The 14,041-nt window shown below is 36.6% G+C and overlaps 1 protein-coding gene and 1 long non-coding RNA gene across 9 annotated transcripts in view; one reads left to right on the forward strand and one right to left on the reverse strand.

Annotated features, from left to right (window-relative positions):
- The window catches only part of LOC148739582 (uncharacterized), a 14,901-nt gene extending 13,542 nt beyond the window's left edge, over nucleotides 1-1,359 (forward strand). For 4 of the 8 annotated variants that reach the window (XM_088748517.1, XM_088748515.1, XM_088748516.1 and 1 more), the window contains one exon: nucleotides 1-523. This exon is cut by the window's left edge and continues 481 nt beyond it. The gene's annotated coding sequence lies outside the window, so the exon portion shown is untranslated. The other 4 variants (XR_015996558.1, XR_015996557.1, XR_015996556.1 and 1 more) reach the window with 3 other exon arrangements.
- Nucleotides 1,360-4,371: 3,012 nt separating this feature from the next.
- Nucleotides 4,372-7,062, reverse strand: LOC148739585 (uncharacterized). The gene is made up of 3 exons (XR_015996559.1): nucleotides 6,395-7,062; nucleotides 4,875-5,674; nucleotides 4,372-4,471 (listed from the first exon to the last, which is right to left on the reverse strand). It is a non-coding gene; the product is annotated as an uncharacterized LOC148739585 (long non-coding RNA).
- Between the last annotated feature and the right edge of the window lie 6,979 nt (nucleotides 7,063-14,041).

Genomic DNA, 14,041 nt, shown 5'->3' on the forward strand with positions numbered 1-14,041 from the left:
TGGTTGACTCGCTGAGAATAATTCTGGTTGGCTCGCTGAGAACAAGTCTGGTTGGCTCGCTGAGAATAATTCTGGTTGGCTCGCTGAGAATAAGTCTGGTTGGCTCGCTGAGAATAAGTCTGGTTGGCTCGCTGAGAATAAGTCTGGTTGGCTCGCTGAGAATAAGTCTGGTTGGCTCGCTGAGAATAAGTCTGGTTGGCTCGCTGAGAATAAGTCTGGTTGGCTTGCTGAGAATAAGTCTGGTTGGCTCGCTGAGAATAAGTCTGGTTGGCTCGCTGAGAATAAGTCTGGTTGGCTCGCTGAGAATGAGTCTGGTTGGCTCACTGAGAATAAGTCTGGTTGGCTCGCTGAGAATAAGTCTAGTTGGCTCGCTGAGAACGAGTCTGGTTGACTCACTGAGATGTTTGGTATTGCTATAATAAAAAATTATTTCAGCCAAATTTTCTGAAATAGGGTTAGTTGTAGTGGGAGTATGTCTTTCTGTCATTAGAAAGACATACTCCCACTTATTTTTTGCTCTTTTTTTCCCCAGTACAACTTTCTGATGTCAAGTAATGGATCTTTACATTGTAACAATGAAGCTGTGAATGAATAGAGGTGGTGGGTGCGAATGATTTAAATCCTATTGTGGAATTTTAAGGTAACATGCCCCACCTTTCCTCCCCCCCCCCCCCAAAAAAAAAAAAAGGAAATAACCAGAATACTAAACGCCAAGTTGTCAGCCCTTTCTCTTACAAGTTAGTTGATTTAGTTCATAACTTCCTCTCCTTTTTCTTTAATTCCCTTCCTTGCCATGGTTATAATCACTGCCATTTCTGGGGTTACCTTATTTATCATTTTTGGCCTAGAGTTCCTTCTTGTCTCTTGGAAGTCAAATCATCCATCTAGAAGGCCTTTTTTAGTTGAAGATTGTTTCATCTTTCTATTACCCATCCCTGTCATCTTAAATTGACTTTCACTCAAAATTCACACCTAACTCTTTGTATTTGTTTCTCTTCCACAGTTGATGACTGGGATGGGAATTCACAGAAATGCAAACCAATGATATTTATCATGTGTTAAATAAATAAATCTTGAATATTAATAAAAAATCATCAAAATGTACTGGCTGACTTATGCAAAATAGTTATTGTAGCATGGAAAAAAAAAAGGGAGATAATAAGAACCATCTGAATTAAATTAAGTAAGTTTAGATCCTAAAAGTGATTACAGTGAAGGAACAATGTCTGATTCAGTTAATAGCAAATCAGTTCTTGAAAATCTTGTAAGAAATAATAATGAATGCACAGGGTTTTCAATGAGGTTTTCAGTTCTTTTTTTATGACATGTATTTTTAACCCACTAAAAGGTCAAAATATGTGTATTGCCTCTTGGTATCTAATGAAAGTCAAATCCCTCTAATTGAATATACTAAAACTGTAAATAGTACAACTTCTCTTGTGGCCATCTGCGATATTCAATATTCAGACATTTTTCTATTAAAAACAACATGAAGTATTGAAAAGTAATATTGCTTCAATCAACTGATTTGTGAAAACTCCCCTTGGGTGAACATTTTGCAACAAACTTTGACTCTATATCAATAATAGATAAAAAATTCCCTTCTCCTTGCAGTTAAAGGCAAGTACATTACCTACTCGTAGTTCATAAAAGCCTTGAAAGTCTTTGAAGATGCTTGAATTCAAAAATTACAAATTCAAGGTCTTGAAAGTACTTGAATTTGAGGACTAGAACTTGATTTTTGCAATGCTTTTTCTTAACAATTTTCAAGTAAAAAATTGCAGTACTTTAATAGAAAAGCTGAGAAATAATGTTAAATAATTTTTAAACTTTCTTATGCAAACCTTTCCAAAAGAGGTCCTTCAATTTATCTAAAACTTGGCAAAGTCATTGAAAAGCCCTTCAATTTCAACCTTTAGCACCTGTAGGAACCTACTCCTATTATTTTGATTATTGTCTAGTACCATAACAACATTCATTACACTCCAGCAGGCAAAATTAAAAACAAGTAGACTTATTCATGATTGGAAATGAAAAAATTTCGTAACGACAGTAACAATGGCAACAGGGCAGTCTCCTAAAGATAACTCCAGATGTGCGATATAGAAAGCCCAAGTTGAAGCAGCTATGCGTCTACTTAAAGGGAAAAAAAAGTCTAAAACAGCAAAATATGATGAAATATACCTTGCATAATGAATACGAAGTTTCAGCATTTAATTTTTATTTATCAAAATGTACATCTTTCATGGTTTTAATTTCTGGTTTCCCTCTTGTTGTGGAAAGATGAAGTAACTTTAGTAATGGGATAGGATCCGATTCAAGATTTCAACTTAATTAATTAGTTAATTAATTAGTGCTACTTTATGTGCTGAAATTCATGCTAGAAGCTCTATAAAAATATCGGTTAAGGCCTTCCCTGCACTTTATAATCCCAAGAAAAAGAAAATAGAGATTACCTTAACATATTGCAGCAAAATCCCAGCTTATCTTGAACCTAAAACTTTACCCTGGAAAAAAAATATATACATCCGCGCATGCGCCAAGAGCAAAGTTTGGCACACGAGCATTCTTTCGCAAAACGACTCTCGTTTCGTCAAACGAGTCTCGTTTTTAAAAATGAGTGTCGTTTCTACAAACGAGTCTCGTTTCTAAAAACGAGTCTCGTTTCTACAAACGAGTCTCGTTTCTACAAACGAGTCTCGTTTCTACAAACGAGTCTCGTTTCGGATCACTCACAGTTTCTGGGCAACGAGTCGATTTTAAATCGTCACGATTTATAAGTCACTCGATAAACGATTTAAAGCGAGACTCGTTTGTTTGTGAATAGAAACGAGACTCGTTTATAGAAACGAGACTCGTTTGTAGAAACGAGACTCGTTTGTAGAAACGAGACTCGTTTTTAGAAACGAGACTCGTTTGACAAAACGAGAGTCGTTTTGCGAAAGAAGGCTCGTGTGCCAAACTTTGCTCTTGGCGCATGCGCAGAAGTATAGTTTTTTTTCCAGGGCAAAGTTTTAGGTTCAAGATAAGCTGGGATTTTGCTGCAATATGTTAAGGTAATCTCTATTTTCTTTTTCTTGGGATTACAAAGTGCAGGGAAGGCCTAAACCGATATTTTTATAGAGCTTCTGGCATAAATTTCAGCAGATAAAGTAGCACTGGATATTTGTGTCGAATTAAGTTCAAAGCTTGAATCGGATCCTATCCCATTACTAAGGTTACTTCATTTTTCCACAACAAGAGGGAAACCAGAAATTAAAACCATGAAAGATGTACATTTTGATAAATAAAAATTAAATGCTGAAACTTCATATTCATTATGCAAGGAATATTTCATCATATTTTGCTGTTTTAGACTTTTTTTCCCTTCAAGCAGACGCATAGCTGCTTGAACTTGGGCTTTCTCTATCGCACATCTGGAGTTATCTTTAGGAGACTGCCCTATTGCCATTTGTGGTGTCGTTACGCAATTTTGTCATTTCCAATCATGGATAAGTCTACTTGTTTTTATTTTTGCCTGCTAGAGTGTAATGAATCTTGTTATGGTACTAGACAATAATGAAAAAATTATAATAGGAGTAGGTTCCTACAGATGCCAAAGGTTGAAATTGAAGGGCTTTTCAATGACTTTGCCAAGTTTTAGATAAATTGAAGGCCTTTTTTTGGAAAGGTTTGCATAAGAAATTTTAAAATTATTTAACATTATTTCTCAGCTTTTCTATTAAAGTACTGCAATTTTTTACTCGAAAATTGCTAAAGAAAAAGCGTTGCAAAAATCAAGCTCTAGTCCTCAAATTCAAGTACTTTCAAGACCTTGAATTTGTTATTTTTGAATTCAAGCATCTTCGAATACTTTCAAGGCTTTTATGAACTATGAGTAGGTAATGTACTTGCCTTTAACTGCAAGGAGAAGGGAATTTTTACCTATTATTGATATCGAGTCAAAGTTTGTTGCAAAATGTTCACCCAAGGGGAGTTTTCACAAATCAGTTGATTGAAGCAATATTACTTTTTAATAGTTCATATTGTTTTTAATAGAAAAATATCTGAATATTGAATATCGTTGATGGCCACAACAAGAGAAGTAGTACTAATTACAGTTTTAGTATATTCAATTAGAGGGATTTGACTTTCATTAGATACCAAGAGGCAATACACCTATTTTGACCTTTTTGTGGGTTAAAAATACATGCATTCTTTATTATTTCTTACAAGATTTTCAAGAACTGATTTGCTATTAACTGAATCAGACATTTTTCCTTCACGGTAATCACTTTTAGGATCTAAACTTATTTAATTTAATTCAGATGGTTCTCTTTATCTCCCTATTTTTTCCCATGCTACCATAACTATTTTGCATAAGTCAGCCAGTATATTTTGATGATTTTTATTAATATTCAAGATTAATTTATTTAACACATGATAAATATCATTGGTTTGCATTTCTGTGAATTCCCATCCCAGTCATCAACTGTTGAAGAGAAACAAATACAAAAAGTTAGGTGTGAATTTTGAGTGAAAGTCAATTTAAGATGACAGGCATGGGTAATAGGTAGATGAAACACTCTTCAACTAAAAAAGGCCTTCTAGATGGATGATTTGACTTCCAAGAGACAAGAAGGAACTCTAGGCCAAAAATGATAAATAAGGTAAACCCAGAAATTGCAGTGATTATGACCATGGCAAGGAAGAGAATTAAAAAAAAGAGGAAAGGAAGTTATGAACTAAATTAAGTACCAGAAATCAACTAAGTTGTAAGAGAAAGGGTTGACAACTTGGCATTTAGTATTCTGGTTATTTTTATTTTTTTTGGAGGAAAGGTGGGGCATGTTACTTTAAGATTCCACAATAAGATTTACATAATTCACACCTACCACCCCTATTCATTCACAGCTTCATTGTTACAATGTAAACATCCATCACTTGCCATTAGACAGTTGTACTGGGGAAAAAATCAGCGGAGAGAGTGATCTCAGGATAAACAATGTTCTTCCTATTTTAAAATTTATAAATGAACTCTTAACATATTTCCAAGGTTGTGATAATTCCACTACCTAATTGACTTGGCAATTACCTGGTTTTTGATAATACATTTTTTACTAAGCCAAGTCATCTCCTACCTCTCCTGGGCTGGATATTCAAGCTCTTCCCCTTTATAACTTGGTTATGCAATATGGTTAAATTACTACAGATTGCTAAAATTTCTTTGCCTTTTCTCCTGAGCGAATAAATACGAAATGGAAAGTACAGAAACATATCTGCCTTCTGAGTTGTTTCAATTCTTCATAATGCATGAGATAAATGAATGAAGATCCATCAAAATCATAACCTCCACGCATCATGGCTAACGTGGCATTACATTTCTATTTTTCTTTCCTTTTACTTCATCTGGTAATTTGTCTTTCAAATGGCTCTAACCAAATGATAAAGTTCAGTGGTTGAGATTCTGAACTTGCATCCATTGTTTGGACCTCACAATGAATTACAATAATTTATATACAATATTTGGCAAATGAAAAGGTCAACTTTTGGTTTCACCGTCGAACAACATACGTAGATCACTGTACTTAATTCTCACCTTGAAAAAAATTAAGGGGCCACCCTTACACTCGTTTTTCAAGTGAATAACCTTTTCACAGGGACAAAACATCGAGCCCTACTGACTAAGATTTACCTAATATTATGGAAATAACAAGAAAAGACCTTGCACCAGTTAGGAGCTTTCTTTTTAAATTGTTTATTGAATAAGAAATGTGGAGACAAATAATACCGCAAACAATGCATAATGATAGTTGCTTGGTCACGCCAGTTACTTATTGAAATTAGTTTTAATTTTTAATCCAAAAAAAAGGTAATCTTCGGAACGAACCAACATGACAGAGTTAAAAATCGATCTTTTGATGTACTTGGTTAAAGTAGTTGAATAGCTTCTTCGTGTCCTATAAAAATTCGGCGTTTTAACTGCGCCAGACTCCAAATCAAAGTAAATTAAGAACGTATCTTCGTTTGCAAGCGAACTCAGTTCAAGGTCAGATCATGGGTCATCTTTACTTTCGGAACGTAGTGACAGATTTCACAGGGAACTTTATACAGAAAAATTTCCCAAATCCTTATAGGAGCTGCGTTCGTTTTTGGATCCATCTCAAACCTCCAGTAAACAAGCCTGATTGCAAATAGTTATTGAATAATGAAACGCTGGGGCCAAATTTATGCAAGCATGGAATTGTTTCGCCTAATTTCGCTCAAAACCCCTTTGGCTATTGGACAGGAGGGTAATCAAAACTTTTGCTTGGCATTTATGATACTGCAATAAGAATACGTGGCACTAGCTTACTTGTAACATAAGTTGAACTGTGAACTTATAAAATTCAGCTGAATTTAGTCACGTACTTACCCGACTCTCGACTCTTGCCTTGTAAACAACGTAGCAACCGGTAGCATTTCAAAAGCATAGATGTGTCATCATGTAACAGAAATGGATTGTTTATGCGATGTATTCCACTACATTCTCGTTAAGCAACTTCTAAAACAACTGCCATTCTCGACACACTCCTACCATTGTGGCTGTAGCTGCTGGTTTCCTCTCTAAGCCATAACTAAGTCTAAGCTGTCACATCAAGTTGGAACACGCTGTGCTTGTTAAAAATTAAAAAAACATCGAAGGGAGAAAAAGATAAGGCTGAAGGCGTGCACGAAGCCGGTAAATCTAAGATGTAAAATCACGACCTTGATGGCAAAGTAAACATTTGAATGACATTGCGGTTGATTCGTTTTAAGACAAAGGCTCAATTCTCCTCAAGGACCTTTGCCGGCGTGGGATAGTTCAATCCCGAGCCAAGGGGCATCTTGGCGTTTGTCAGCGGTATCACCTCAGGGAGAATGGGTTACTATAAGCGCCCAGCCTCAAATAAGCGCCCAGCCTCAAATAAGCGCCCACCATGAAAGCCCAAAAATTAAGGTTACCTCCTACCTTCGCGGATGTCCTTCGGGAGAAAATTCGTACGCGCGCTAGTTGGAAGAAAACCCTAACAAACTAGACATCAAAACAAAGGTTAGTAAATGCAATTTACGATAAAAATATAATTTCGGCGATTTTTTCATTTAGGAAGTGTCAGGAGCCAGAAAGGCGTGAAACGACCGAGTGTTCTTCTATCGAATTTATCGGGTATCGGATCCCGCGGCACGAGAAAAATGGCTGCCTAGTCTCATTCACAAGGCATCAATCAACAAAAGAGTGTCAGGCTTTTCCGATATTCTGATTGGTTGTCTGGATATTCGCATCTAAAGTTAGGGTAGCGAAAAATATGCGAAGCGTTTTGCGTAAATGGACACCACGTAAAAAATATTTAAAAGATCAAAATTTCCTGACACACATTTGTTAGTCATCATCACGGGAATGTTTTGGCGAAATTTCACGAAAATCGGTGAAATCTACATACCCTATAAATTCGTTCAAAGTGGATGTATTCCTCTCAAAATCAAATGCGAGATTTTAGCTCCCAAAGGTTTGTAAACAACTTGCGCCACACCAGGAGATTATCTCGCCTCCTGAAACCGCAAACCAATGAGATAGACGAGACCTGGCGTCAATGACAATGGATCAAGATTTTCCCGGGAAGAGTATCGTGTAGCAGTCTTTTTTTTTTATTTTTTTTTTATTTTTTTATCTCGCCCTGTTGATCGTTTAGTAATGGACAAAGTCGGCGAAGAGAAAACCCGCGGCAGAAAGGGTAAATCTGTCGCATTCTTCTTTTTCTCTATCGGTTTCGTCAGATTCCAACGAAGAATCTTGTTTACAACCTTCTGTGGTGTTGACTTTCATTTTTCAGCTCTTTGCCCCAAGGATAATCGAATGCTGTCGATCTTCAGTGGATGCCGAGCTTGTCGACGGCTCCTGGCCAAACCAAGAACCTTTGTCGCTTTGTTTTGTTTTGTTTTGTTTTGTTTTGACAAAATGCTGCCATTTCTCTCTTCTTTGGACCTTTTTTTGGTTCTGTCCTCGTGTACCGGTTCACAAGAGCCAATACAAAAGACCAAACAATACACAATAGCTAACCGATGACTCCTAAACAAAGAGAGAACAATGGTAATTCCCTTGTGATCGGTACACCAGGACAGAACCCTTTTTTTTCTTTTTCTTTACCCAAGGACTCTTCTCTAATTTTAAGTTTTGTGTTATATCCACGAGAAAAGACTTTCTACGAGCAGATTACTTCCACGTGTGAAATTTGTCAAGGGCGCGATGTAATATTCCTCCGAATATTCGAATATTCCCCCGGGGGGTTCGCCCATTTACGAGATTATGACACCTTCCTGATTTATTAACTTTTATTCGAAAATACGTTTTTTTAAATAAGTCGGACACCTTTTGAGATTTTTAATTTTTTTTTCTTTGGCAAACGCTAGTTAAAAAGTGTAACTTCAATCTAGTCAAAAAAAAAATCAGCCTCTGAAGGTAGGAAGTAACCTTAAATAAGCGTGCTTAATAATGAATAATAATAGTAATAATAATAATAATAATAATAATAATAATAATAATGGTCTCTATTGATTCAAAACAGAAAAATACAATCCTAGTGTTACAAGCAATTTGAGGTAAATGAGTTAAAAGGTTAATAATTCCACAAAATTAAATTTACCACCGGATTACAGTTAGAAATTGTCATATAGGTTATGTCTAAAAGTTAAACGACCAACGAATGTATTTTTAAAACGTTTTCTTTTGATGCTTGTTCTGGTGCCAGACCTAGTCCGTAGATTGTAGCTGCTGGCCTTTACAAGCGGAATAAAAAGCGACAGGGGTGATTGGCGGCCTTAGAAACCTTTTTAAAAATACTACTGCTTCTGTAAAATTGATCGTAAATTGTGATTTCTTGTAATAAAATTCCTTTTCCAACAACGATCGAAAAAAACATCGTACTGGGGTGAGGTCGGAGTCTGATGCTCCATATGGGCATACGTGAAATCGGGGAAGTACTAAGGAATCGAAAAGAAAGTCTATTTCTACCTGCTTATACCCCTCTTTACCTAGAGATCTAAGGACATAGAGGCATTTAACATGTGTATTGAACCTACAGTCACTCTGAAAGGTGACACCTAGAATGCTCACATAAGTACAACTAGGGATCCCTAATACAGGAGGGTACAATTCATGATTGCCTTTCTAGGACTGTAAGCTCCTTACATTTGCTAGGGTTACAGAACATTCCATTCTTTTCTATCCACTCTAAGAAATGTTTGACCAATGTCTCAGACATGTCTTTAAATTGTAAACAGGAGCAATGATATTTGAAACAGCAGCATACTAGAATAACACTGGCAGGGTATCTAAATAGATCTCTAGATCATTTATAAAAATATGGAATAGATAGGGTCCGCTTACGCTACCTTGAGTACTACCTTGATTCATAATTTCCAATCAAAAGAAATATTATTGTAGCAAATTCTTTGGTTTCTACCTTTCAAAACACACGGGTATACTTTAATTATATATGGATTTAATTGGAGATTTCTCAACTTTCTTGCGAACAAGAATCAGAATACGGCAATTGAATTTTTTTTTATTGGTTGATTGAAAAAGTGATGGACTCAACACAGAAAGTGTGTTTTTCTGAAGGGATCGATCGATCGATGTTTTAACAGTTTTTTTTTTTTTTTTTGCCTTAATTAAAGTTTTCCATTGTAAACTCCCAAACTGCCACTCGATGCGTGGAAAACATCCAACCAAAGCCACTGCATAAAGCAATGACGGGAAGATGTTTTTCATGAAACGATGGATTACTGTTGTTCCTGCCAAAGACGTACAAGTAGATATAAGTCATTTCATTAACTTGTTTGGAATAAAAAGTAGAAAAGAAGAAATTGTAGAGCCGGTGCAAGCGAGCGGATATGTAAATGTAGAAAAGTAAGATGTCAGAATAGCATGAAATAACAAATTTAAAAAAAGAAAAAGTTTGTGATCAGCATCAAAGGAGAAATCGAGATGTTTTTCTTGATATGTAAAGAAAATCGCAAAAAAAGGTTGTATGTTTGAAAACACAGAAATGAGGTGCGTCGCCATTCAAAGCCTTTCTCAGGCCACACTTTCACCATCTGCTTACACTTAAAAGTAAACCGTTCTGAAAATCCACACCCACGTCTAGGGTAATCCGAGAAGAAACTTCAGATGTTAATACAGAGGGTTTCCTTTCATATTTATATATGAATCTTAAGCTGCCCTGTACTTCTGTGATGCACTTCACCCAAATATTAGTAAGATGTCATGGCCTCCGAAACCTACCGAGCTATGTGATAGTGCAGTCAAACTTTCAGAAGAACTAGATGCGTTTCTATACTCTAAACTGGCAACACACACACATCTCGGCGGAATATTCTGATCGCGTGCGGCGCCTTGTTACCTCTTTTGGCCAGGACATTATTTAAGGAGTTACGGCAGGATTACAAAAACCACCCAAGCAAATACTGTTACCGTATGCCGAACAATGTTCAACTTATCCAGATGCCACACAGATTGGGGCATGAGATCGGTCCTTTGCCTGAAACTATCAAGCCATATATCAAAGCAACACTCCCGTGGGGTATTATAGATAGATTGGAGGAGACCCTTTCTGGTGCGGGAACCAAAAAGCCAGTGGCTAGGATGGATTTAACATTTCTGTCCTTAATGAGGATCAACTGTCTCACTGGCTGTCAACAGGTATCTCCCGAGTATCGATGTGCCTGCTAATGACATGGCTACCGTTCACAAGGTTCTAGTGCAGTCTCTCAAGGTAAAGAACACGCTCAACTTAAAGAGCATCGGCTTCGTCATTGACTTAACACTGTATGCAAAGGCAAGCGAGGGACAATGGAAACAAAGCGCAAAATTGAAAGATATGGTTATGAAAATGGAAGTATTCCACACAGCATGCACCATGTTGTCCAACACTGGCAAACGCTTCCAGGATGCTGGCTTGCGGGAACTGTGTGTAGAGTGTGATGTGATAGCAGAAGGTTCTATTGCAGAAGTTCTAAAGGGACTTACTCGTGTATGAAGCCCGATACTGATAAATCCCTTGATTCCACTATTCCTGGTAAGTTGAAAAATTTTCTTTACAGAATTTTAAAAAATTAAAATGAAAAAATGAAGCTGTAAACCTATTTGTTTCTGTACTTCTAAAGATAGCAAACTTTACATATAGTAACAAGAAATCACCTTTATAAAGTTATGTTTTTATAGACTCATGCATAATACAAATTTAACTGCCAACTGCAAGAAGAAAAAAAATCAAGGCCTTTCTCTTTAACTTTAAAGATGACAAGGACATGGGAGGGCAAAGACATGACATTGAGGAGAGGAAAACTTTAAGTGAGGGTAAGATTTAACAAACAAAATTCATTAAGTTTCATGGCTGAAGAATTTCTCCAGTTTTCTAATTTGCTCAAAGCATTCCAAAATGGAAAATTCAGGCCAATCCCGCATGACCAAAAACCTATAAACAACTGACGACAACAATTTCTTCTTACTATCCTCACAGAACCAGAAATGAAGAAAAAGAAGACCCGAAAGAGAAGAAAGAAGAAAAATAATGAATCTCAGCAAGAAGGAAACGAAAAACCTAGAAAAAGTGTAGATGAAGTTATTAATAAGTGCAAAAATTATCATGCAATGTCTTCTATATTGAAATAGCCTTAACTTTTCTTTTAATACCTCTCAAAAAGTTATCTTTGCAAATGTGATGAGAATAAATGATATAAAGTTTTCCAATATGTATTAGTCGACTGTAATCGGGCCAGATGGTATTATTTGACAACATTTTCCAGAGGCAAAGAGGTCAACGAGCTATAATTATATGCAACTGATAACAAAAATTTTTGTTTCAGTCATCATGGTCATTATGCACTTATCAGCGGCCGTCCCAGGGGGGGAGAGGGTGACCCCGGGGAACCCCTGGGCATTTGCAAAGGAATTTCCTAAGCCCCCTAACCAACAATAACATTGTTCAATATAAAGCTACCAATGCCCTTCCCCTGGGGACAAAGAAGTATGCTCTACTAACTCAAACAATGTAATGCTCCAAAAGAATGTTATTTGCCAAAAACTAAAACTTACTTCAGCTTGTGTTTACTATACAGGGCTATACAGGGCTCAAAGTTAAAAACATCCTATGTGGCTTTTTGCCGGCGACTAACTGGAAAAAGTAGTAGTAGTAGTAGTTTTTTACATCTGTAGGTATCAATGGTAATAGCCAGTCACCATGGTAAGGATCTTTTATTCTCAAGATGGCGGCAATGGTAAAAATCCAGTGGGTGTTTTCCCATGTGTCTCGTCTCGGAGGTGCAAATGCACTTCAATGCAAAATTGGCGACGAAAGTCTATTCCCCCGTATGACCCCAGGGTCGATCCCCAGGATGGCAGCTGCTAAGTGTATAATTGTTAATCTCGTTATCTGTTTCTTAAAAATTCACAAACAATCACTAAATCAAAGCTCTCTTTCTAAAAATATCCTTACCGAAGCAATCTCATCTCTGTAATAATCTAGAAAATTTTCCTAAACATAAACATGTCAGAGCATTTTTTCATAGTGAATTAGATTTGTCATTTTGATTTGCGTTTATTTTGATGAGATCCCTGAGATAAAAAATAGTTTACGACGAAAAAATTCATTTTAAGAAAGAAATGATCATGTACTTTTAGATCATGTATTCTATGAATACAGTTTTCATAAATTACTCGGGCTTTCCGAAGGAAACGCCCGAAATAAATTCGGCTTTTTTTTTTTTCAATTTGAACCTTTGGCATCTGTAAGAACCTACTGCTATATAGTAATATATTTTTTTCATTATTGTCTAGTACCATAACAAGATTCATTACACTCTAGCAGGCAAAAATAAAAACAAGTAGACTTATCCATGATTGGAAATGACAAAATTGCGTAACGACAGCACAAATAGCAATAGGGCAGTCTCCTAAAGATAACTCCAGATGTGCGATAGAGAAAGCCCAAGTTCAAGCAGCTATGCGTCTGCTTGAAGGGAAAAAAAGTCTAAAACAGCAAAATATGATGAAATATTCCTTGCATAATGAATATGAAGTTTCAGCATTTAATTTTTATTTATCAAAATGTACATCTTTCATGGGTTTAATTTCTAGTTTCCCTCTTGTTGTGGAAAAATGAAGTAACCTTAGTAATGGGATAGGATCCGATTCAAGCTTTGAACTTAATTCGACACAAATATCCAGTGCTACTTTATCTGCTGAAATTTATGCCAGAAGCTCTATAAAAATATCGGTTTAGGCCTTCCCTGCACTTTGTAATCCCAAGAAAAAGAAAATAGAGATTACCTTAACATATTGCAGCAAAATTTCAGCTTATCTTGAACCTAAAACTTTGCGCTGGTAAAAAAACTATACTTCTGCGCATGCGCCAAGAGCAAAGTTTGGCACACGAGCCTTCTTTCGCAAAACGACTCTCGTTTTGTCAAACGAGTCTCGTTTCTAAAAACGAGTCTCGTTTCTACAAACGAGTCTCGTTTCTACAAACGAGTCTCGTTTCTATAAACGAGTCTCGTTTCTATTCACAAACAAACGAGTCTCGCTTTAAATCGTTTATCGAGTGACTTATAAATCGTGACGATTTAAAATCGACTCGTTGCCCAGAAACTGTGAGTGATCCCTCGTTTCTGTAAACGAGTCTCGTTTCTATTCACAAACAAACGAGTCTCGCTTTAAATCGTTTATCGAGTGACTTATAAATCGTGACGATTTAAAATCGACTCGTTGCCCAGAAACTGTGAGTGATCCACATTTTCCTGGGCAACCGAGCTCGATATGCATTTGCCGTACTCGATTACCATTCCTGCTCGATGAGCAAACCACGTTTTATAATCGAGCTCGGTAACTACAAGTCGAGCTCGATTACTAATCGAGTACGATTGCTAATCGAGCTCGATAACTAATCGAGCTCGATAACTAATGGAGCTCGAATTTTTGTCGAGCGCGGTTAGAGTAATAACGAGAAAGACTGGGAACGAGTCAAACACTGATTGAGGAGGACGATTG

The sequence above is a fragment of the Stylophora pistillata genome, chromosome 2 (assembly GCF_964205215.1).
Source record: "Stylophora pistillata chromosome 2, jaStyPist1.2, whole genome shotgun sequence".
NCBI lineage: Eukaryota > Metazoa > Cnidaria > Anthozoa > Scleractinia > Pocilloporidae > Stylophora > Stylophora pistillata.